Genomic DNA, 26976 nt, shown 5'->3' on the forward strand with positions numbered 1-26976 from the left:
ACAGTGACGTAGTTGGAAAACACTGTTGAGGCGTCAATTGGCGCACTGTGTTCTAATTTGGCCACTGCACTTTAGGAAGGATGGCTGAGGCCTCAGAAAATTCTTGAAAACATACAATGTTTTGGCCTCAACCACTTTCTGCGGTCACGAATTCCACAGGCTTACCATTCTCTAGGTGAAGAAATGTCATCTCATCTCAGTCCTAAATGGTCTACTAAGTCAGATTTGTATCTGTTTCCATAACTAATGATTCCTGGAACATCTGGACAGATATATGAACGGGCGGGGAACAGAGGGAAGTAGATCCTTGGGAAATAGGCGACAGGTTTAGATAAAGGGTCTGGATCGGCGCAGGCTGTGAGGGCCGAAGGGCCTGTTCCTGTGCTGTAATTTTCTTTGTTCTTTGGAACAGGTCAGTAGTCTGTCACCAGAGCCTTATAGCTTGTGGGGTGCCGATTCACATCAAGCGCAGCTGACCAGGAGTCTCTCCACTTACCACCTGCCGTTGGTGTGTTGGATGGAATTTGCAGATTGACACTCAACCTCTTTGGCCGCGTTATGAATGCACCGTCCTTGGCCACTAAGCCCTGGGGTGGGACTCGAAGCCAGGGGTTCTGGGCCAGAAGCAGGGTGCGACCCACTGTGCCACAAGACCTCCTGGATGAGTTGGTACTCTGAATACCTGACACCTGCAAGTGGGCCCCAGATTAGGAAAATAGGCTGAATTTCTAAAGACGGTGAGGGTTGCTGCTCAATTGATGGCTGGACTCCTGTTTAAATCATTATCATATTGAACATTAGACACTAATCTGATCAATATATAAACTGAACCTCAATGCAATCATTGATGTTATGCAAATCAGGCCAATCAATAAACTATTCAGAACTGGTTTCTGCCCTAATCAATACCCAATTATTTTTTAACAAGCTACAACCCATTGGAAAAAAACGTTATCAAGACATTTGGGAACGATAGTGTGGTGGTTTTGCTGCTGTCCTCGTAGCTTAATGGTCTGCACTAAGATCATAGGTTCATATGAACATACGAAATAGGAGCAGAGACAGGCCATTCAACCTCTCGAGCCTGTTCCGCCATTCAATAAGATCCTGGCTGAGCTGTTTGTCTTTCAGATTCCACATTCCGATCTGCTCCCGATAACCTTCGCTTCCCTTGCCTCAGAAGAATCTCTCTGCCTCCACATTAGAAATATTCAATGATACCGAGGCGGAGAGATCCAAAGTTGCACAGTTCCTCTGAGAGAACGAAAACCTCTCCCTCCCACCTTTGTCTGAAAAGGGCGATCCCTAATTTTACAATACAGCGGACTCGCCCACAAGGGGAATCCCACCGTCCCACAATAGCAGTTCGAATTCAGTTTAAAAAAGGCAATAAAATAAAATTCTAATATCTGTAAAAGTGATGATGAGGCTGTTCTGCCAAAAGAAGCAAGCTGGTCGACGAACATTCTTTCAGGAAGGAAACTATTTGTCTTTATTTGGTCAGGTGTATGTGTGTCTCCAGTCCTGTACCAATACAGTTAACTGCTCTTTGATCAGACATCACAAGCAACTCAGTTGTATCAAATTACTCAAGAGCAACAAAGAAATGGAGAATAAATGCCCAGCCTGGTCTCCAAACCCCCATTTCCAAGAAGGATCTTTCTTTTAAAAACTGCACTCATTGATTTAGTCCGAGTCTTAGTGAGTTTAACAAAAAAGGAAGATTTCAAATTCCGATAACTGCAATGGCATTAGTGAATAGTACAATCCCAATGTGGGCAGCACTGTTGCTTCACAGCTCCAGGAGCCCAGGTTCGATTCCCGGCTTGGGTCACTGTGCGGAATCTGCACGTTCTCCCCGTGTCTGCGTGGGTTTCCTCCGGGTGCTCCGGTTTCCTCCCACAAGTCGCGAAAGATGTGCTGTTCGATGAATTGGACATTCCGAATTCTCCCTCAGTGTACCCGAACAGGTGCAGGAATGTGGTGACTAGGGGCTTTTCACAGTAACCTCATTGCAGTGTTAATGTAAGCCTACTTGTAACAATAAAGATTACTTTAAAGATTACTTTAGATCGGGGTGTGTTTGAATGAACTCTCCAAATTGAAGACAGGTCCCAAAATCTAACAGTTATCAGTACCAGGCCAATGTGCATTGGTCACTGGGAGGAACAACTCCAGAATCTCCAGCACTATTGCATGGTGCTTCAATGTGGGATGCTTCATGATGGAAACAAACATTTGGGAAAATTAATTATTCTGTGAAATGAGAGGACGAATCCAAATAAATCCACAATGTAAGAACGCTGATAGGCCTAAAATATGTTAAGATATAGGGCTGGATTCTCTGTTTTTGAGACTATGTCCCCATGTCGTCGTAAAAACTGTGGCCTTTCATGTTAGAAACCTGGTGTGAAAGGGCCACATATGCCAAGCCCTGCAGGGGGCTCGCGGTGAATGAGCATAACCCTCACAGCTTTTGCTGCAGATACGGCCCCCGCACTTCCGGGTCAGAGGCCGCACATGTGCACGGCGGCGGCCTCCAGCGGCCACACCGTGCTCCATGGCAAACTCAGCTGGACCCTAAACTTCGTACCTCCGATCGGCCGTGTGCCGGACCCTGACCGCCTGTCGCCAAATTGCCCAGCCGCGTATCAGCCCCCCCCCCCGCCCTCCGATCGGCCCGTCCCCACCCAGGGTGACCGTGGACTGATTCTGCGGCCGCCGCGCTGGTATCCCGACGGGCTGGACCATGAGTGGTCCACGCCGTCGGGACTTCGGCCGATCAGGGGTGGAGAATGGCGGAGCGTGCCTCCAGCAATGGGCGCAGGTAGGTGATATGCGGCGTGCTTTCCGGGGCCCGGAGAATCGGGGAACCAGCGCCGGTCCCGATTCCATGCGGGGAAATGGATTCTCCGCCCCGGCGCCGGCCACGATTTTGGCGATGGGGTGCGGAGAATCCAGCCCAACATTCTACTGCAGCTTGTATGAGATTCATACGGGTCAATAGTTTGGGATCATTGACTGCATCAAAGAAAGAAGGAGAATGCAGGAACTCACATTTCTGGGGTCCTTTTCTTCAGATTCTAACCTTTGATTCACTTTATCTGGGAAGATGAACGGACATAAATGAACTCAGAGTCCTGGCCCAATCTTTATTCAGCGCAATCACAGGATATGTAGTGAAATCGACATCCAAATGTTATCGCGATGAGGAATTAATTGGGTACTTAATTGCACATCAGCACAATCCATTGATAGCGGCATTCCCCAATCAAGAGACTAAAAGGGGATGGGTGGGAGCTTTGAATCGATTCGAAAGCATTTCACTCTTTAGGGAAATATTGGTGTGAAGGTCATTTTAATGGTAACCTGATTACATTCACGGTGGACATAGAGCAACAAAGATAAATGGCATGCAGAGACGAAATCTCTTCCCCACACTCTCCAAGGCCTCAGTTTTTTCCTTAAAGGATCTGGTGAGCAGTAGGGTTGAAATTTGGGCGCAGTGAGTGGAAAACTCTGACTGTGCCTGTCATTCAGTCAGATCCATCAAGAGCAACTTAACAACGACAGCTTTGTGTTCTTACAGAGAACCAGAGGACACCGATTTAAGGCGAAAGAAGCATGAGGGGCAACATTTTTTTTACACAGCGAATGGTTAGGATCGGGAAGTTACTGTTTGAGGGTGTGGTGGAGGCACATTCAGTTGAGGCCTTCAGACCATTATCTGAAAAGAATAAACCGCTCTTGCAGAGAACTGACACAGACAAGAAGGGCCGAAGGGCCTCCTTCTGCATTATACCCATTCTATGATTCTATAATATAAAGTTTAAGAGCCAAGCCAGACAGGGAGATATTGGTACAGGTGCCCAGAGCTTGGTCAAAGAATTACACCCAAAGGATCATCTCCGGGGAGAAGGGAAAGGCAGAGAGGGGAGGAGGGAAAGGCAGAGAGCGGCGGAGGGAAAGGCAGAGAGGGGCGGAGGGAAAGGCAGAGAGGGGCGGAGGAAAAGGCAGAGAGGGGCGGAAGGAAAGGCAGAGAGGGACGGAGGGAAAGGCAGAGATAGTAGGAGGGAAAGGCAGAGGGGGTTGGAGGGAAAGGCAGAGAGGGGCGGAGGGAAAGGCAGAGAGGGGCGGAGGGAAAGGCAGAGATAGTAGGAAGGAAAGGCAGATGGGGTTGGAGGGAAAGGCAGAGAGGGGAGGAGGGAAAGGCAGTGAGGGGCGGAGGGAAAGGCAGAGAGGGGGAGGAGGGAAAGGCAGAGAGGGGCGGAGGCAAAGGCCGAGAGGGGCGGAGGGAAAGGCAGAGAGGGGAGGAGGGAAAGGCAGAGAGGAGAGGAGGGAAAGGCAGAGAGGGGCGGAGGGAAAGGCAGAGAGGGGCGGAGGGAAAGGCAGAGAGGGGCGGAGGGAAAGGCAGAGAGGGGCGGAGGGAAAGGCAGAGAGGGGCGGAGGGAAAGGCAGAGAGGGGCGGAGGGAAAGGCAGAGAGGGGCGGAGGCAAAGGCCGAGAGGGGCGGAGGGAAAGGCAGAGAGGGGAGGAGGGAAAGGCAGAGAGGGGAGGAGGGAAAGGCAGAGAGGGGCGGAGGGAAAGGCAGAGAGGGGAGGAGGGAAAGGCAGAGAGGGGCGGAGGGAAAGGCAGAGAGGGGCGGAGGGAAAGGCAGAGAGGGGCGGAGGGAAAGGCAGAGAGGGGCGGAGGGAAAGGCAGAGAGGGGAGGAGGGAAAGGCAGAGAGGGGAGGAGGGAAAGGCAGAGAGGGGCGGAGGGAAAGGCAGAGAGGGGCGGAGGGAAAGGCAGAGAGGGGAGGAGGGAAAGGCAGAGAGGGGAGGAGGGAAAGGCAGAGAGGGGCGGAGGGAAAGGCAGAGAGGGGCGGAGGGAAAGGCAGAGAGCGGCGGAGGGAAAGGCAGAGAGAGGCGGAGGGAAAGGCAGAGAGGGGCGGAGGGAAAGGCAGAGAGGGGCGGAGGGAAAGGCAGAGAGGGGCGGAGGGAAAGGCAGAGAGGGGAGGAGGGAAAGGCAGAGAGGGGAGGAGGGAAAGGCAGAGAGGGGCGGAGGGAAAGGCAGAGAGGGGAGGAGGGAAAGGCAGAGGGGGTTGGAGGGAAAGGCAGAGAGGGGTGGAAAGGCAGAGAGGGGCGGAGGGAAAGGCAGAGAGGGGTGGAAAGGCAGAGAGGGGAGGAGGGAAAGGCAGAGAGGGGCGGAGGGAAAGGCAGAGAGGGGTGGAAAGGCAGAGAGGGGCGGAGGGAAAGGCAGAGAGGGGTGGAAAGGCAGAGAGGGGCGGAGGTAAAGGCAAAGAGGTTTAACGAGGGAATTCCAGAGCTCAGGAGATCACTGTAGCCCTGCCATTTATTCTCTTCAGATAACGATCTAATTCTCTTCTGAAGAGCACCAGCACGAAAGGTACAGCTCCCAGCTCCGGGCAGTTGGACTGATCTCATTGAGTGAACAAGTGCAGACTCTAAAGATCGAATTTCTGATCCCAAATCTGGAGTGTCGAGTTGGGAAAATTCCCGACTCCACAAATCCAACTTGGAAGAAGTTATTAAATGGAATCAGGCTTGCCTACTCCAGAAACAGCGGGATAGTGTTGAAGAGGCCACAGGGGCTGCTGGGTGCGGAGGTAAGGGGCGCGATTTAACTGAAATAAAACAGCGTCCATTCTGGGCCGGATTGGCGAGGTCGTTCCTGGAACTACAAGCGCCGGGATCGACCCCCGCTTTCTAATGACCCTCTGTCTTGTTTCCGTGCCCCCGGTGAGGAATGCCGGTGTCAGGCTGGCAGTGCCAATGTGCCCAGGTTGCACCAACCGCGCCAGGGTGCCATCCTGCCTGGAGGCTGACCATGTGGGTGTCTCCAATTGACTGGTGACCCCCCCAAGTACTGTTCCACCTGGGCCCCATTTGTGGGGAACTACTAAATGGTGGACAGTGAGGGTCTCCTCGACGACGCTGACAGGTAACCGATCGACCCAGCTTCAGCAAGGCTAAGCGGATTATCAAACTCACTTAACCATGCGAGACTGGGTCCCGCCCACTGTTGGTGGGATCCAGATCGCGATCCAGTCTTGCGAGGTCTGCTTAGATCGCGCGCGGCACAGTGACGATTGGGAACTCCAGGGGCGGCCTATCCCATGATCTACCAGCTACATTCCATCCCGATTCCGGTGGGACGCGGCCGGTAGATCGCGCCCAAGATATCTGAAAAGCTGGCCTCAGTGATCCTGGACTTCACCCCGACTGTTAAAAAAAGAAAGTAATAAACCCTCCAGCCCTCACCCCTCGTACCACGTCAATCAGCCCCCGAGTCCCCATCTATGCAATCACATGCCTTCACCCACCCCCCAATGACCCCTCACACCATCGATGTGAATATATAATCCTTTACTCACCCTCATGATTCTTTATTGCCCCTAGCACAACTTAATGCCAACTCATGATAACCCATGCCCCCACCCACCACTCTTTGCTCAAACACCCTCTGTGCCAACTCATGCAGCATCCACCACAGCCTGATTTCACAATCATGCTGACATAAAATAAAACAAAGTTCCAAATGTCTCTTGATTACTTCACTATTTTTTTAAAAAAGTGTCACTGATTTACAAAAAAACATTCAATACATTTAAATTATTTCAAGTACCTAATCCTTTATGAAAACAACTATTTGCATTCATTGCCCGACATCGAATACTTTATAAAAATTTGGAACTATCAATCAAACTGTGAACTTACAAGCCCCACCACCCACCTACCCGCTGTGATAATGAAAGGTTATGGAATCAATTATGCAGAACTACTCCGATGATACCGTTTATGGCTAATGCAAACAATCAGCTCGTGACGTTGCAAGGCCACAGTAGGCTGGTTTTTCTTCACTTTTTACACATTCATATCTAAATTTAGTGATCCCAAAGGACACCTTACCTCTCTCAAAGGGAAAAGTTTCGCAAAAGGCACCTTGCCTCTCTCAAAAGGGTTCCTGTACTTACCCTAACGGGTGCCCTACCCTCTCCATATGACAATGGCAGCTTTAGACCTTGCCATGTTTTGGGCAATCCACGAATGAAAATTCCTTCTGCTTGAAGGCAGGTGTGCTTTTACAAGTGCAGTTGCCTCCGTGAACCACAGACTGCAAACTGCAATCCAGCCACCTCCCCCATCCCCACCTGGCTAAAAGGGTGGGTGCCGGGTTGAGGGGTGGGATTTCTGGACTCGGGGTTCCGGTGCCACTTTGGTGAAGTCGAGTCCCTTCCCCTCCACAAAATTCCAGGCCCAAGCCTACCTGTAAGGAACAAAAACTCTGTTGATGATGGGGTAGAGGAGTCTGGAAAGACAGTTTGAATAGGAATGGCTAATTAATAAAGGGTCTTGATATGCTTTGCACAAGAAGTCAATGTAAAAGAATTGGGGTCAGAATAAAATTGAGGTAGGATCCAGCAATTGTTTCCTTCTGTCAGTATGAATGTGAGTGAATAGTTAAAGGGAACAGCTTAGCATTTAGGAGAAAGTTATAATGGTACTTCCCATTTAAGATCAGGTCTTGAGCAGCAGCATTAAGTTACACTCCATATCTCCATGATGTCTTAATTCATGTTCTCCCGCAGCGGCTGGTGGGAGACCTGACCACAACAGCCACAAAGTGCCTTCAGATCAATGGCTGAATTTTCCTGCTCCATCTCCTCGGGATGACTGCTAGATGGTCGGAGCTCGCCGTGAGGGGATTAGATGTGGATCCAAACAGTGACTCATCCCTCCAGAGTTGGGCATTTGGAGAATCAGCCTCCATCCTGCGTGGACTGTTGAGGAAGGAAGCAAAACATCTGCTCGCTCAGCAAACCCATTCTCTCTGATTCCCATCTCAGTGCCCTGCTAGGTTGCCGCCTTTTATGGCCGGTGAAAGATTAGCACGATCAAAGGAAGCCACAGCCACTGTGAATTGTTGCCTCACGTCTCAGGCCCAGGAGCATGGGCAGAACTAATTGGCTTATGTTCCTGATGCCATTTTGCGACAGCCATTCTCAACTACATTTTTACTGACGACAGGCATTAAATGTCCAACAGTCAGGAAGCCACAGCAGCGGCAGCAAAATGAGTCTGTCCGGTATTTCATAGAATTTACAGTGCAGAAGGAGGCCATTCGGCCCATCGAGTCTGCACCGGCTCTTGGAAAGAGCACCCTACCCAAGGTCAACACCTCCCCCTATCCCAATAACCCAGTAACCCCACCCAACACTAAGGGCAATTTTGGACACTAAGGGCAATTAATCATGGCCAATCCACCTAACCTGCACATCTTTGGACTATGGGAGGAAACCAGAGCACCCGGAGGAAACCCACACACACACGGGGAGGATGTGCAGACTCCGCACAGACAGTGACCCAAGCCGGAATCGAACCTGGGACCCTGGAGCTGTGAAGCCATTGTGCTATCCACAATGCTACCGTGCTGCCTATTCTGTGAAAGCATCGCACTAACACAACACAGTCACTGGTTTGTGTAACTGCAACTTCCGTTTTGCACAAAGCTGGTATCTTTCCGTCCTTTAGCTTAATGCAACAAAGCAATACATGTTTGACTGGTACCCCATCAGCACCAGCCGCCATGGTAATAGTGTGTACAATCCATAAGGTACACTGAAGCAACCCGCCAAAGTTCCTTTGAGAGCGCCTTGACACCCAACAACTTCACATGTCCAGAAGAACAAGTGCAGCAGATTCATGGGAACAAGTTCTCTCACAAGTCACTCATCAGCCTGACTTGGAAATATAGCGCTGTTCCTTCACTGTCGCTGGGTCAAATCCTGGAGCTCGCTCCCTCATTGTCGATGTATCACATAGACCGTAGCAGTTCAAGATCACAGCTCACCACCACCTTCTCGAGGGCCATTAAGAATGGGCAATAGGGCAGCACGGTGGTGCAGTGGATAGCACTGCTGCCTTACGGCGCTGAGGTTCCAGCTGGCGGGGCGCCAAAGGCCGTTCGCACCGGCCGGCGGAGCGGGAGCCACTCTGGAGTTCGATCCCGCCTCTGGGTCACTGTCCGTGTGGAGTTTGCACATTCTCCCCGTGTTTGTGTGGGTTTCGCCCCCACAACCCAAAGGTGTGCAGGGTAGGTGGATTGGCCAGGCTAACTTGCCACTTAATTGGAAAAAATGAATTGGGTACTCTAAATTTATGAAGGAAAAAAAGAATGGGCAATAAATGTTGGCTTTGCCAGTGATGCCTATATCCTGCCCACAAAAACAAATTACATACTGAACACAGAACCGCACAAAAACCAGCGGCAGATGATTTCTCAGGGAACCCAGGGGTAAGAATATCATAATTGTTCATCCTTAAACTGGAGTTGACAACTTTGATTGGTCATGTTCTTGGAGGTTTCATCATATGAACCCCTGTCTCTAAAAGCCCTCGACCTCTGCTCCTGCTATTGGTTGTGTAACACGTCTATCTCATGGTGTCACCTTCCCACAGCCAATTGGAAAGCAAGCAAGCTCTTCATCAGTCAATTGGATGAACCTTGATTGCTAGTCAGAAAGTTCTTCCTCCCCCATCTCCAATATTTTTATTATTATAAGCAGAGACATTCCAAGAAAATGAAAAAAAAAGTAAATAAATGAATTAAACAAAAGAGTGGGGGAACAGCCATTTACTGGTGCAATCTCCATAACAACACTTCCACCAGAGTAAACTTTCCAACCAATCAACATCCTTTTATCATGCTGTGTATATTGTTGCTCCCTTTGAAATTTGGTATTCTGGGCCGGGATTCTCCCCTACCCGGCGGGGCGGTGGGTCCCAGCGTTGTGGAGTGGCGTGAACCACTCTGGCGTCGGGCCTCCCCAAAGTTGCGGAATTCTCCGCACCTCTAGGAGCTAGGCCCACGCCAGAGTGGCTCCCGCTCCGCCGGCCGGTGCAAACGGCCTTTGGCGCCCCGCCAGCTGGGGCCGAAAGGCCTTCGCCAGTCAGCGGAAGTCCATGCATGCGCCGGTGCGTCAGCGGCAGCTGACGTCATACCGGCGCATACGTAGGGGAGCGGGTCTCTTCCGCCCCCGCCATGGTGAAGGCAATGGCGGGGCGGAAGAAAAAGTGTGCCCCCACAGCACAGGCCCGCCCGCCGATCGGTGGGCCCCGATCGCGGGCCAGGCCACCGTGGGGGCACCCCCCGGGGCCATATCGGCCCGCTCCCCCCCAGGACCCCGGCGGCCACCCGTGCCGCCAATCCCGCCGGCACCAGACGTGCTTTGATTCCCGCCGGCGGGAACGGCCTGTCAGCGGCGGGACTTCGGCCCATCGCGGGCCGGAGAATCGCTGCGGGGGGCCCGCTGACCGGCGCGGCGCGATTCCCGCCCCCGCCGATTCCTGGGTGGCGGAGAATTCGGGCCACGGCGGGATTCACACCGGCCCCGGGCGATTCTCCAACCATGCGGGGGGGCGGGTCGGAGAATACCGCCCCCTGTGTCTGTCCTGATGAGTGCAAGATGAAAAGCTTCAAAAGCATGCCTCTTTTTTTCAGCAATACCCGAAAACCAATTGTTTCCTGAATGCCCCAAAGGCCTTTCTGTAGCCTTTTGCTTGTGGTAGTGGCCCGGAGATTGATCTTTAATTCCTGGAAATCCAGGCCAATCCTACCTTTGATGGGAAAATGTGCACATTGTAACACTGGTTTCCAACTGCAACACAAGATCCGCCTGAGCGAGACCACCGACAAACCCAGCAGCACAGGTTATCAAAATAATGCTACAGATCCTGGAAGGGTAACATGGTAGTAATTTAATAATGGACCTCAGACAGCAGTTATTAAATACACAAACTATCTTTCTGCTATTTATGATGTCACTTGGCACCTCAATTATAGCTTGTCACTCCAGGGTACCCATTATACTGTCCATAAATCTTCCAAACCCTTCAATTAGTTTTCGGCCTGTAACCTATTCCTGGGCTCTCATTACTGGCGGTATAAACCATCTGAACATCTCCCTTAGTTTCTCGCATGTAGCCCAGTCTCAGTTATCTATTAGCCGATAGATAAATGTATCTAATTCCCGTGTTCGGATTTCTTTGCATAACCCCTCCCACCCAATATCTATTATTCTACATAATCATAGAATCCCGACAGTGCAGAAGGAGGCCATTCGGCCCATTATGTCTGCACCGACCCTCTTAAACGGCACCCTACCAGGGCCCCCCGCCCTGTCCCCGTAACCCCACCTAACCTGCACATCCCTGGACTAAGAGACAATTTAGCACGGTCAATCCACCTAACCTGCACACCTTTGGACTGTGGGAGGAAACCGGAGCACCCGGAGGAAACCCACGCAGACACGGGGAGAACGTGCAGACTCCACACAGTCATCCAAGGTGGGAATTGAACTCGGGTCCCTGGCGCTGTGAGGCAGCAATGCTAACCACTGTGCCACCCGTGCTGCCCTCCCAATATATCTATCGATCTATAGATTCATACCCCATCCAAACATATCCATCAGATTCCAGCAACTAACTCCCAGATATCGAGGGCGGGATTCTCTGGCCTGGTCCTGGCCAGACCCGTTACGAGCGAGAGCGGAGAATTTGGCGTTCAAGCCAAAATTCCATTCAATTTCAGCGGCACAGGAAGGTCCCAGCTGCGAATGAGGATGTTAAATTTGGCCCTATTATTCTATATGTACATTACTAGCCAAAATTTTGTTTAGATTCCAGCCTGCGACTTACGCCCAGATATCATTATTCTATACACTCTTCAATTGGAACCTGCTTGCAACTAACTCCCAATTATCTATCATTCCCAGAAATCACCATCCACACACCTGGGTCATGTTCCAGCCTCCAAATCACTCCCAGATATCCATGATTTAATATGTCAGACGACCTGAATCCCTGGATTAGATTTTGGGTTGCAACCCGATACCACGTGGATTAATTTCCCTTTCTTCAATACCCACATCGATAAGTAATAATATGTTTTTTAAAATGTTTGTCGTGCCAGTAGGAGACTTGGTTTCAAACGTCGCCTCATTGTGATGGTCGGCCTTGCTGCCTGTCAAAATTAGCTCCTTTTTAATGTCACTTATTCTTAGGCAGAGCTAGCACAGTAAACACAAAGTGCTTGAAGTCATCAAGGAATAGGCAACACTGAGGGAGACCAGCACTAAGCTCCCACTTCAGTCACTGATACCTAATACACACTGTCATGCTGAAACATTTTTCCTTACATATTATTAATTAAAAATTAATCCACCACCCTCAGCAAGCTTTGAACCATAAACAAGAGAGGAGCACGGTACCTGATAGTTAAAACCTTGTCTCGATGGAACCTTTCAGACAATATCCCATGAAATCTTCCTCTGTGGTGTCCCTTCTGTTAGAACCCGTTTCTCTCTTCTTCTTCCACACCAAGTGTGTCTCTGCTCCAGATTATCATCCCAGCTCCGACTGGTAAGGGATAGACAATATCATGTTTTATTTATTGACAGCTGTCTCCCTCCCCGCCCCCCCACGCTTACACCCTCAGTCCCTCCCTCAGCTAGCTCTTTCTCTCCTGCTCTCTCAGCTGCTTCATGAATAATTCATCAGATGCAATCCTTTGCACAAAAGGACCCCGTGCACGGCGTCAGGCTTCCTTCAGCTGCACACGCAGCCCCTTAAACAGGGAGTCAGTGACGAGCGAGGACGGAGCTGAACTCTACCCCTCGCTATACTTCCCAACAGCGTACGCAGCTGGTCACAACGAATCCCCCTCACCCTGAGCCCCCAGCCCAGGTGGGGAGTGAGCGAGATGGCCGCCTTACTGAGAACAGGAGCAGGTGACCTCACGTTGCCTCACGTCCTGTGCTGTGCTCACTCCAGACGCCTGAGCACACAAACTCTAGGGCTGACCCTCTTTTGTGTCACACCGAAGGAGCGCTGCACTGATGTTAGCTATCTTTCAGACGGGATGTTAACTTCATGCCCCCATCTGCCTCTCTCAGGTGGACAAAGATGTGCAGGTTAGGCGGTTTGGCCATGCTAAATTGCCTCTTAGTATCCAAAGATTAGCTGAGTTTGCAGGGATGGAGGAGGAGATTGGGCCTAGGTAGAGTGCTCTTTCAGACTGTTGGCGCAGACTCGATGGGCCGAATGGCTTTCTTCTGCACAGTAGGATTCTATGTCTATGCGTTCTATGACATTAAAAACTTCCATGACACTATTTTAAAGAGGAGCAAGGGAGTTATCCAATATTTTGGCCAATATTTATCAATACCATTAAAACTGATTATCTGGCCATATTGCTGTCTTTGAGAGATTGCTATGTGCAAATTGGTTGCCTCCTTTCCTACATTTACACACTTCAAAAGTCAATGGCTGTAAAACACTTGGAGGTGACTATGGTCCTGAAAGGTGTGACTTAAATGCAAGTTTTCTTTATTTTTCTTTCTGTTGGTGGGAGACTGAGAATCACTCAGACAGGTACAATTATGCTGCAGAGGATAAATTTAGATATTAGCAACATGTTTTGAGCTCACTCTAGGCTTATCAAAACTGGAAAGGCATTCATTACGATGTAAATAGCGCAGGCCAGTTCCATAGCAGGAGATGACAAAAACAGTGTTGTGTGAGAGTTGGGCAGTGTTTATGTGGATGTTATATTAATCCAGGACATCGTACAAATGAATATCTCAAACCTAGGCATTCCAGCATCAATCTGATCTCCTGGTCTCGAGTTTCAGCTGCTATGTTTCGCACAATGTCAGACAATCACTGGGTCAGACATGAGCGAACATTTCCCTTTTTCTGAAAGTTGTTCATCTCTAGCAGTTTATATTGAGATGCAAACATACACACACACAAAATACACACAACATATACACATGCACACACCACAACATACACACACAACACACAGACACACACAACATACACACACACAACATACACACACAACATACGCACACACACCACAACATACACACACACATACACACACATGCACCACAACATATACACATACACACACACACACAACATACACACACACATAACATACACACACAACATACACGCACCACAACATACACACACACACACAACATACACACACACACAACACACACACACATACACACACACATACACAACACACACAACTTTTACACACACACACAACATACACACACACACCACAACATGCACACACACACAACATACACACACACCACAACATACACACACACAACATACACACACACCACATACACCCACACACACCCACATACACCCACACACACACCATAGCACACACACACACACACACCACACAACACACACATGCACGCACACACAACACACACCACAACACACACACCACAACACACACACACACGCACCATAGCGCACACACACACCACACACATGCACACACACACCACAATACACACACAAAACGTGCATGCACACACACAGCATAACATACACACACAAGCCCACCATAACATGCACACACACATCACTACATATGCATGCACACACACACAACATACACACACAAAATAAAATACACACACACATCACAACATAACATACACACACACAACATACACACACACACAACATACACACACACATACCACAACATACACACACACACACCACATCATACACACACAAACATACACACACCACAACATACGCACACGCACAACATACACACAACATACACACACAACACACACACCACAACATACACACACACACACATCATACTCACACACACACACCACACACACATACACAACATTACACACACACACCACATACACCTACACACACCATAGCACACACACACCACACAACACACACATGCACATACACACAACACACACACGCCATAGCACACACACAGCACACAACACGCACACACACACACAACGTGCATGCACACACACCATAACATACACACACCCACCATAACATGCACACACACACACACACACCACTACATATGCATGCACACACAACATAACATACACACACACAACATAACATACACACACACAACATAACATACACACACCACAACATAACATACACACACAACATATACACACAACATACACCAAAACACACAGAAACACACAACACGCAAACACACACAACATATATGCATGCACACCATGCCACACACACCATATACCGTAACATACACACAGACAAGCCACACACATGCCACACACAAACACACCACAGACAAAAACACACACCGTATAGCACAATATACAAACATACAGACACACCATACACAATATACACACCCACACATACACAGCACACACAAAACATACAAAACAGGCACCACACACATGGACTTACATATTCTCACACCACACACACACGCATACCACATATCATACCATACACACACACACCCCTACCATACAAATACTGACACTACACACCGCGCCATTCATATACACATATTTATACACAAACACCACACTATACACACATGAAAGCGAACAGAGTGTATACTGCAACTCGCCAACACTAATCCCTGCAGACAGTTCTGGACTTTCCCACTTGCTCAGCAGAAAGAGAATCTTATTAAAGCAAACAGAATGGAACTTTAAAGTCAACAAATAGAATTATGGACAATTAGCAATGCAGATATTGGTTATTTGGCCCAGATGGCCGATACTGCTGTTCATGTTGCACCTGAGCATTCTCACACTGTATTCGTTTCACCTCCTTCATGTACTTTTCTAGATTCCCCTTAAACACATCCATGCTAATTGCCAACACTACTCAATACAGTCGTGCGTTGCACATTAACATGAGATTAAATCCAAAACAATAAAGTGGATTGACAGAAATCAAAATGGAATGACTCTTTCGCCTGGTGGAGAAATCGGAAATTGGGAGCTAAATGATCGCAGCGTGCGAGCTCAGATGGTTAAAAACAACTTCAGAATTTTGTGTTCAGTCATCAGGCTGTGAGAAGAACAGGCTTCAGTTTATCTCAGGTTTTTTTTTAACAGTTGGGAATGCTGGCTTGGGAATCAAGGGGATCAAGCCTAAAATAAAGGCAGGGAATTGGGATTACAAAGATAGAGCTGACATAGCTAACATATCAGCTGAACAGGCTGGATTGCTTGAATTACTGATGTCTCCTTTTATACATGGCTGAAAAAGAGAGACGTGTTGTTCATGCCTTCCATCTTGCACTGATTCAGGACAAACACAAGAATGTCAAATTTCAAACAACTCGTCAGGACAAACACAAGAATGTCAAATGTCAAACAAACACAACAATTTATACTACAGGAGAAAAAGGGTGCTGATTGGTTAGCAAGTTGATTCTGATTGGCTGAGGCGTTGCCATGGAGAGAGCAGTGGGGAACTATAGGCCCCCCCAAGTTAGTGGTTAATTTAAAAAGAGGCTGCTCTTGTATTCCCATGCCGATAAGTCATCACCAGTTCAGAATCCTTCACTAATACAGGTAACGCAATCTGTTTCAAAATGCCAACCTCTATAGCATGCAATCTTTCACACAATTCCCGTTCCAGCCTCCCCTAACAGGAGCCGGAATGTGGCGACTAGGGGCTTTTCACAGTAACTTCATTGAAGCCTACTTGTGACGATAAGTGATTATTATTATGATGATTATTAATTTTGGTGCCTGTCGTGCACCAGCTGGGAGCACTCTCGCCTCCGAGTCAGGCGATTGAAGTATATAATCCAGTCATTAAGTGCTGAAATTTCGATGAGAGGTAAAACCGAGGCCCTGTGCCCTCTCAAGCAGATGTAAAAGATCCCACGGTACGAGTTGAACGAAGAGCAAGAGGGTTAACCCCAGAGCCCTGGTTAATATCTGTCCATTAATCGGCATCAATTTTTTAAAAAAATCTACCGTCAATGTGTTATTTCTGATTGTGGGATCTTGTTCTGTGAAAAATGGCTGCCACATTTCCTATGTTAAAACAGTGACCACTTATTTAATTGAATGTAAAGTGCTTTGCGATGTCCTGAGGTCATGAAAGGCACGAGAAAGATTTATTTTTCCAATTAGGTATGGTCTAGTAATGGTATCGATGATTAGACCGAGTGTTTTATTGAACCAAGTGATTTGCCATTGTTTGTCCAACATTCAGTCTTGTTGCCTCACAATTTCCTCTGGCTAAATGGAAGAAAGCCATTGGGCGCGATTCTCCGACCCCCACGCCGGATGGGAGAATCGCGGGAGTGCCGGGCGATTCCCGTCACGCCGCCCTCGCACCCGCACGCGATTCTCCCCCCTCAAAATGGCGTGACGCGTTTCACGACAGGCCGTTCGGAGAATCGCCGGCCCAGGTGGGCTGAGCGGCCTGCCCAATCCGACGGGTTCACGCCGGCGCCAACCACACTTGGTCACTGCCGGCGTGAACAGTGCGCGAACGCTGCGTGTGCGTCCTGGGGGGGGGGAGGATAGAGCACCAGGGTGGCGCTCAGTAGGGGTCTGGCCCGCGATCGGTGCCCACCGATTGGCCGGCCGGCGTCTCTAAAAGACGCACTCTTTTCCTCCGCCGCCCCGCAAGATCAATCCTCCATGTCTTGCGGGGCACCCATGGGGAGGACGGCAACCACGTTAACGCAGATTTGGTGCCGGCCAACCTGCGCATGCGCGGGTGACGTCCGCGTAATATACGCGGCACCAAGGCCCGGTGTGCATAATTGACACGGCACAGCTCCTAGCCCCCTGGGGGTGGGAGAATAGGGGGCGAGGAGTGGCCTCCGACGCCGGAGTGAAACACTCTGGTTTTACGGCGAGCGGCGATTGTCCGAGGCCGATGGGCCGAGCGCCACGTTTCAACACGGCAGCAAACACACCTGCTTGCTGCCGTCGTGAAACGGCCGCCAGATGCCCGTTTGGGGAATCTGGGGGCCCGATTGGCACGGCAGTATCACGGCCGTGCCAAGGGGGGCCAGAGGCCTGCGATCGCCGCCCCGCAAGATCAAGCCGCCACGTCTTGCCGGGCGGCTGAGGGAAAAGACACCAACTGCGCATGCGCGGGTTGTCGCTGTCCAACCTGCACAAGCGCGGCTGACGTCATCGGCCGCGTCAGCCGGCGTGACGCTTGGCGTGCGGCCTTGATGACCGTCGTCAAGGCCGCTCCGCCGTGACGCACGGGGCCACACTCCTAGCCCCGCCCGGGGGGAGAATCGGCCCCGTAAGTGGGCGTGAAGGCTGCCGTGGGTCACGGCCTGTCCCACGGCAGCCTTTATGTTTCTCCGCATTTGCGGAGAATCTCGCCCAAGAGTCCTTGCTTCAGATGAGGAGCCTTTTAGTGCACTTCCTTCACATTATGAGTGTAGATTAAAGTCTTTGGAATATTACAGCATGTAATGATCTCCTTTGCAGCTCAGCAGTCGTCTGACACCCAACTTTTCCAGGAGAGGCCTCTGGCTTCACATCAGCCTGTTGTTAGAGAGAGTTAGCAGGTGCTGGTTTCTGCTTGCACATTTATTTGCACAGGGAGAGTTCTCAGATTCGCACAGTGGCCTTTCGGTGAGTATTAACTTGATATTCCTGGAGTGAGTTTGGTTAGATTCCTCCATGCAGCCTGCAGAATCGAAAATGAAAGAACAATAGAACCTCGTAGCTCTGGGTAATATTCCAACGAGGTAATATCCAATTACAACCTGTTATCAGGCAGGGCACAGCCTCCTGGGCCCATTCATTGGCCACCAGCTGCATCAATCAATCCGAGTCATCACTGATGCCGTCTAAAGCAGCTCAGCCTTCTGGTTATTTGAAGTTAAGGCTTCATACAGGCTGCTTCTTTGCCTTAATGCTGCATTAAAGGCACAGGTCCATTATTCTTCCATGGATCAAAATGGTAACAGCAAAAATAAAAGGGGAAATAAGAGAATAAACAGGAACCACCCTTACACTTCACTATTCTAATGTTCTCCAGCCTGGCCCAGTATCATCCACCATCTTACTTCAGCTCAGCAAGAACTCTGTTTCTCACCCCTTCATCCCACACCTATTTCCTGTTCACTGTTCTATTTTGGATCTCCGTAATACCTTGCTCTTGATTTGCAACCCTCATCTTTGTGTCCCGACCCCTCCATGGTCCCTCCTCATCTCTGAAATCTTCCTTCATTGTTACCAACCACAACCACTGACCCCCCCCCCCCCCCCCTGCATCACCACCAGTCTTTCTGCTCCTCCAACTCTGTACCCTCCCCAGCTGAACCCTGTCCTGCCCACTACCAAATCATCGGTGGGAGTGTCTTCCGTCGCCTTAGCCCTAAGCTCCCAAATCCCCTCTCTCGGCCTTCCTGCCTCTTCACCTCGTATCCTCTGTGAAGACCCTCCACTTTGGCCAATCTTTTGGTCTTCATCTCCAAACAGCTTGTTTTCCTTCATCATTTTGCCACTGATTGCACCCGGGATATTGGTCTACGTTACACGGGCGGCATTGAAGCAAGTTGCTGCCGCTTTTGTTCAGGGCCTGGCATCATCCGCTGGGCTTTTAATGCGACGCTAAGGTACGTGGGCCAGAAATTAGGACAAGTGCGGCGAGTAGAAAGATTCACAAGTCTCGTCTCAGACTATCAGAAGGAACTAAGTCGCTTGGTGTATTTATCGGCCCATGTTGTAAAGTCGAAGAACTGAAGACATTTAATGTTGGAACGTGCAAATCAGTGGCAGTTAAAAACAGCGCAGTCCAACAAAACCCTTCGTTTTCTGTCCCTCAGCCCCGACTGGAGATTAAGTGAAATTGTCAGCGTGTGAGATGTGCCTTCCGACTTCATCCTGGGGGATTACTGAAATTTTGATTTCTCAAAGCTGCGGTCTGCCTTCAACTCACAATCACTACATTCCGCACCTTGACATAAGGTTGTCCATTTTAATATACGCCAAGTGCCATACTGCATATACTGCCATGATTACAGTGACGTATTTAATCAAGGAGGCATCATTGCTTCAGTGATCGTTCTAGCACTTAGCAACCCCTGACATACCTGTATGCCCGTCTTTAGCTTTGATTATTACTCAAAATAGCTCCCGGAGTTAAGTAATTGCGTTCACTGCTCACTTTCCTCTCAATTAATCTACGGCGACAATGTCTTCATTTCTTTTCTCACTTCATCAGATCACTTATTTAGGCCACCTCGGTTGCTATGACATTTTCCCGAAGACTTGTGGGTAGCTGATGTGAGACGACTTAAAACTCCTGTGGAAAGACGCCCATCCCCCAACACTCCTCTTCATGACAGTTTTACTGGTTAAATGAAAATAATCCCCTGAGAGGAGGGGGCGAGGTCAGTGATTGTGGAATAACCATATACCCATAATTCCTAGCAAAATGCTATCCATGGCAACCCAGGCAACCAATGAAAATTGCCTGATAATTGGAACACACGTGCGCATCCAATTGTACTTCAATATAAAAAATTGGCCTTCATATTCCTTGATACCACTGTGGACACGCACACAGCCGAGTCTCTCTCACACACAGTCTGCACTGTGATGTCTCGCTGTGTGTTGTACAGTTCCCCATGCTATATTTCTCAGTGTGGGAGCCTCTTTACATGTACAACGTAAAAATGGAAGGATGCAGTAAGGACATCCTGCTCAATAAGGCTGGCACAACACGGTAACTAGGGGTCACCAGCCTCTGTGTTATGAAAGGCCCCACCGGGGTAATCAACTGACCTCTACACTGCCAGATGCAGGCCGACTTGCTTTGCGCCCTCAGCATTTCCCACTTTTCATTCCAGTCTTTCTGCGTTGGCAGTTTTTGAACGTGCCTGCGCCTGTGGCCCCTGCAACCTTGGGTCTGCCTTCCATGTCTCTTTCACCGGAGGTATTCAATCCAACTGCAGCCTTTCTTCAAATTCTTCCGCGCCCCTCTTGGAGGATTCTCGCCGGCAGAGCCAGTTCAGGCTAATGCAGGAAAATGCAGCAACCTTAACATTTCACAGGCTCAGTCTCTGCCAATCTTACAACAGCATCGCTGCTCTCCCTCAACTCCGTCCTCTTGAGCATCCCTGACTTAAATCTTCCAATGGTGACAGCTGCGCCCTCCCCCCCCCCCCCCCCCATTGCCTGGTCCCTAAACCCATCCCCCACTCTCTCCTCCTTTAAAATGCTCCTTAAAGCTTGAGTAGAACAAAGAACAACGAACAAAGAAAAGTACAGCACAGGAACAGGCCCTTCGGCCCTCCAAGCCTGTGCCGACCATGCTGTCCGTCTGAACTAAAATCTTCTACACTTCCTGGGTCCGTATCCCTCTATTCCCATCCTATTCATGTATTTGTCAAGATGCCCCTTAAACGTCACTATCGTCCCTGGTTCCACCACCTCCTCTGGCAGCGAGTTCCAGGCACCCACTATCTCTGTGTAAACAAACTTGCCTCGTACATCTCCTCTAAACCTTGCCCCTCGCACCTTAAACCTATGCCCCCTAATAATTGACCCCTCTACCCTGGGGAAAAGCCTCTGACTCTGTCTATGCCCCTCATAATTTTGCAGACCTCTATCAGTTCGCCCCTCAATCGCCATCGTTCCAGTGAGAGCAAACCGACTTTATTCAACTGCTCCTCACAGATAATGCCCTCCATACCAGGCAACATCCAGGTAAATCTCTTCTGCACCCTTTCTGAAGCCTCCACATCCTTCTGGTAGTGTGGCGACCAGAATTGAACACAATACTCCAAGTGTGGCCTAACTAAGGTTCAATACAGCTGCAACATGACTTGCCAATTCTTATCCTCAATGCCCCGGCCAATGAAGGCAAGCATGCCGTATGCCTTCTTGACTACCTTCTCCACCTGTGTTGCCCCTTTCAGTGACCTGTGGACCTGTACACCTAGATCTCTCTGACTTTCAATACTCTTGAGGGTTCTACCATTCACTGTATATTCCCTACCTGTATTAGACCTTCCAAAATGCATTATCTCACATTTGTCCGGATTAAACTCCATCTGCCATCTCTCTGCCCAAATCTCCAAATTATCTAAATCCTGCTGTATCCTCCGACAGTCCTCATCGCTATCCGCAATTCCACCAATCTTTGTGTCGTCTGCAAACTTACTAATCAGTCTTCAATACCTGTCCAAATGTTGCCTTATGTGGATGGGTGCCAAGACGTATATGATCATTTCTCTTGCAAATTGCCTTGGGAGGTTTTTGCTGTTAAAAATGCGAATGTTAAGTGCAAGTTGCTGTTGTTAGTCTCATGGGTAAGTATTAAGTAAAGGATGCCTTTAGATGTGAAAATATATTGCAAGCCAGCACAACGAATGTGTTAGGAAAGCAAAGGTAGTTTAAAGGATTTATATTTGTATTGGTAAACATAAAAAAAGGTACAGCTTTTTTTGTCAGAGGTAGGTTCTTTACCCAGAGAGTAGTGGGGGCATGGAATGCACTGCCTGTGGAAGTAGTTGAGTCGGAAACGTTAGGGACCTTCAAGCGGCTATTGGATAGGTACATGGATTAGGGTAGAATAATGGAGTGTAGGTTAACTTCTTAAGGGCAGCACGGTAGCATTGTGGATAGCACAATTGCTTCACAGCTCCAGGGTCCCAAGTTCGATTTCGACTTGGGTCACTGTCTGTGTGGAGTCTGCACATCCTCCCCGTGACTGCGTGGGTTTCCTCCGTGGACTCCGGTTTCCTCCCACAGTCCAAAGATGTGCAGGTTGGGTGGATTGGCCATGAAAAATTTTCCAAAATTCTATGATTAACCTAGGACAAAAGTTCGGCGCAACATCGTGGGCCAAAGGGCCTGTTCTGTGCTGTATTTCTCAATCTTTAAGTGTGTTTACTTAATGTTTCTGTGCCTGTAAGGATAAAATCTGTAGTTTAGATTGTTTCAACTGTGCTTAAAGTGTGCTATGCCGTGAAGAATACATAAAAGGCATAAGCATGTGGGTGTTGTTTAACCACTAGGGACTTGTAAGGCAGAGGAGCATGTAAGTTAATTTGTGGGCAGTTGGAAATAGGTAGTTAGAGAGAAGGCAGCCTCTCTAGAAGGAGTTGGTTTTGAAGGCTAGAGACAGAACATCTCTCTCAGCTTTGCTGGAAGAAAAGCCTTACCGTGACATAATGGTTAAGAAAATAAGGGCAGAGATCAGAAGGGAAGCGAGCTAAGGAAACTAGAGAAATGAAGAGAAGTTTTCAAGAAGTCTGAAATTAAAGGTACTCAAATAGAGCATTGTTCAGTAAAGACAGACGTGAGCTGAGAAGAAGACCGAGATACCAGAATGATATCTGAAGTGGTTTTCAGGTTTGCGAGACTGTACTACAACCTGTGGTTGAAATAACTGTGGAAATCACTGGCTGGATTTCAGAGTTTGTGTAAAAACAGTGAAGTAAGAGTAAACCTAAACAGGGATGGTGTAAAATCCTGGACTGTTTCAGATGTTAAAGGTGGAGTGAAATGTGGGTTAAAAGAGTCATTTGTAAAACCTGGACTGGATTTTTGAATGCAAATTGCTACGGGAAGGCATTATTATGAGGGAAGATTTTAAAGCCTGTTTTTAGGGATGGAGTTAGAAACCCATGTGATTATTGTCTGAGGGGATTCTGAGGAGACAGTACACGTAGTGAAAAGAACAACAAGACTTTTGAACTTCGAAGCAAAATAGAGGAAATGTAGGAGAAGGTGATGGTATGGAGTGTCACAATTTGGAAGTTGTTCCTGTGAATAAAAACTCATTGATGAATATTGATACAGTTGAGGAAATAACTGGTTCAAGCAATTTTATTGATGTATCAAAGTCAGTAATAGACAATAAGGAAACAACTGAAGTACTTGCAAAATGGGAAAGTATGAATTGTCAACCAGAAGTACTGAAATTTCAAGTGATCTTTGCAAGTCAATGACCAGAGACACTGATTTAAAAGTGCTTGTCGGTGATACGACACACAATGTAGCAGTTGGAAGGAAGGCAAGGGAACAGTTTGCCAAAGACTCAACTGAGTAGGGCAGCACGGTGGCGCAGTGGTTAGCACTGCTGCCTTACGGCGCTGAGGTCCCAGGTTCGATCCCGGCTCTGGGTCACTGTCCGTGTGGAGTTTGCACATTCTCCCCATGTTTGCGTGGGTTTCGCCTCCACAACCCAAAGATGTGCAGGGTAGGTGGATTGACCATGCTAAATTGCCCCTTGATTTGAAAAAAATTAATTGGGTACTCTAAATTTATTTTAAAAAGCTCAACTGAGAATTGGGCTAAGATAGTTCGGAACTTGCGCAAAAATTTTTAAAGTTCAGAATGAGCTATGAAACGTCAGAGAGAGGAAGTGATTGGCATGTCTCAGGCAAAATTGAAAATAACTCATTTGAAATGGGACTGGGAGGAACAACAAGATCACAAAAGCAAGAGTACAATACTATTTTGAGTGAGCATAAGAAGCATCTTAACAATATTCTTGGAAAAGCTGGAAGAGATTTTGACGAGAGAATAAATTATATGTTAATGCATTTAAAAAAGCATTTTGGCTGGGAAATCAAAATGCATATTTCCGCGTGAACCTGGAAAATGGGCTGAAGGATGAAACCATGCCTACAGGTGATGAAGAGGAGAATTGCACTGTGGAGTAAAATAAAACATTCTTTTCTGAGTTGAAAACTGGAAATCAGAAGTAAAAGAAGGGCAAGAGTATGATAATGTTACCATGCATAGATTCTGATGACGCCTTTGAGGTTATTGTTTTTGTTTTGGTTACTTCATTGTAATAATGTATGACGACCCCGATAATTGCGAACTAAGAAACATTTACTTGTATAATCTAATGAATTATGTGGATTAGATATTTGTCATGTTAAATTTGTTAAAAGTGGATATAACACCAGCATAAAGAATTTGTCATGATTATGAAAATGTATTTCTTGCAAAGGTGAAGTGTTAGGAAAATAAAGGAAGTTTTAAGGGATCAATATTTGTCGAGGCAAACATTAGAAATGAGGTTTAGTTTTAAGTGGGTATAATTTAATGTTTCTGTGCGTGGAAAGGAAAAAATCTACGGTTAGATTCTTGCTGGACAAAGGTATTTGCACGGGAAGGAATCTCCGCAGCTCGTTGCTGGAAGCAGAGTTCCTAATGCAGCGGCAAATCTTGGGCGGGATTCTCCGACCCCCCCGCCGGGCCAGAGAATCACCGGGGGGGGGGGGGGGGGGGGGGGGCGGCGTGAATCCCGTCCCCGGCGTCTGCCAAATTTTCCGGCACTGGTGATTCGGTGGGGGCGGGAATCGCGCTGCGCCGGTCGGCGGCGGCTCACAGCGCCCCCCCCCCGGCGATTCTCCTGCCCACGATGGGCCGAAGTCCCGCTGGTTCTTTGCCAGTCGCGCTGGCGTAGATTAGACTAGGTCACTTACTGGCGGGACCTGGCGGCGCGGGCAGGTCCAGGGTCCTGGGGGGGGGGGGCGGGGCGATCTGGCCCCGGGGGGTTCTCCCCATGGTGGCCTGGCCCGCGATTGGGGCCCACCGATCCGTAGGCGGGCCTGTGCCGTGGGGGCACTCTTTTACTTCCGCGTCGGCCGTGTCAGCCTCCGTGAATGCGCGGGAATGACATCAGCAGCCCGGGCATGACGCTCCTGCGGATGCCCGGGCTCACACCGGCCGGCGGGGTCCCTTCGGCCCCGGCTGGCGTGGTGCCAAAGGCCTTCCATGCCGGCTGGCAGGGAGCAAACCACTCTGGCGCCGGCCTGGCCCCTGAAGGTGCAGAAGATTCCGCCCCTTTGGGGTGAGCCGACGCCAGAGTGGTTCATACCACTCCATCCGGCCGGGACCCCCCCGCCCCGCTGGGTACAGGGGAATCCCGCCCTTTGTGTCAGGTAAAATGCGGGATCGGCATCCTGTTATGCTTCAGTCCCCTGCTGGCGGTGATATTGTGGTCACCCCCCCCCCCCCCCCCCCCCCCCGCCAGCGGCAGTATTTAAGGTAGAGACCCAAAAGTCCACTGGAGGTCCTTGTCGTTCCCCCCCCCCCCCCACGGCAAATCCTGCCAACCCCACTCCCCAGCCCCCCCCCCCCCTCAGACCCCATCAGAGTCTCCGATCAGATACCCCCTTGATCGGGGTGGGGGGGGGGGGGCATTCTGAGGAGACATCCAAAAGCATTATATCCGGTTCAGAGCGGAGTGCGTGTATTTGACCACAGTCTCCTTGTGCGGCGTAAAGAGACTTTGTGTTAATGAGACCATTCTAGCTTAAGATGTACTTTGTAACCCACGTTAATCTTTATATTTGTGTGCATTTGTTAAACTAAGGGGGAGTAATGAAATATTTCATGTTTACTGAATGTTTTTTTTTCTTTGTTGTTAAAACTAATTAGCAGTCCTGTAACCCCGCTCCTTCACTATTAATTTTTAAAAATCCCCAAAGTTATGGTCATTTGAGCCACGTTCCACTCTGGGGTTTTTCCATCTAGTTATAACATCAACTAGGATATGTAAAAGGAGTAATGCCACTTGTCAGGGTCTCTCCTGTTTATTCCCTTATTTCCCCTTTCTAATATTTTGAGGTTATTATTTTTTTTCAAATTTAGAGTACCCAATTCATTTTTTCCAATTTAGCGTGGCCAATCCACCTACCCTGCACATCTTTGGGTTGTGGGGGCGAAACCCACACGGACATGGGGAGAATGTGCAAACTCCACATGGACAGTGACCCAGAGCCGGGGTCGAACCTGGGACCTCAGCGCCGTGAGGCAGCAATGCGAACCACTGCGCCACCGTGCTGCCCCCCCCCCCCCCCCCCCGGTTATTATTTTTGATCAATGGGTGATTAATGGACATGTGTCTTTAAGTCAAGGAGCAGAGAGAATGAGGGATTCAGAAGTTTCACCAAGCTAGTTTCAGACATTTTGGTACCAGAGAGAGTGACGGGGTGGGACTCAGTTTGATTGACTAGCTGGTAGCCAAAAGGCCGTACTCGTCTTGGTAGTAGGCGGTAATTGGATCTTGCCCCAGTGGAATGATTTTCAGAACCTCAAGGAGCTCAGTTTGACTCCAGGAAGTACAGACA

General features: G+C 48.9%; 1 protein-coding gene across 1 annotated transcript in view; it reads right to left on the reverse strand.

Annotated features, from left to right (window-relative positions):
• nfasca (neurofascin homolog (chicken) a) overlaps positions 1–26976 on the reverse strand; it is a 245789-nt gene that overhangs the window by 201625 nt on the left and 17188 nt on the right. The window contains exon 2 of the mRNA XM_038819461.1: positions 12269–12416. The gene's annotated coding sequence lies outside the window, so the exon portion shown is untranslated. The remainder of the gene's footprint in view (positions 1–12268; positions 12417–26976) is intronic.

Source organism: Scyliorhinus canicula, chromosome 15 (genome assembly GCF_902713615.1).
Source record: "Scyliorhinus canicula chromosome 15, sScyCan1.1, whole genome shotgun sequence".
Taxonomy (NCBI): Eukaryota; Metazoa; Chordata; class Chondrichthyes; order Carcharhiniformes; family Scyliorhinidae; genus Scyliorhinus; species Scyliorhinus canicula.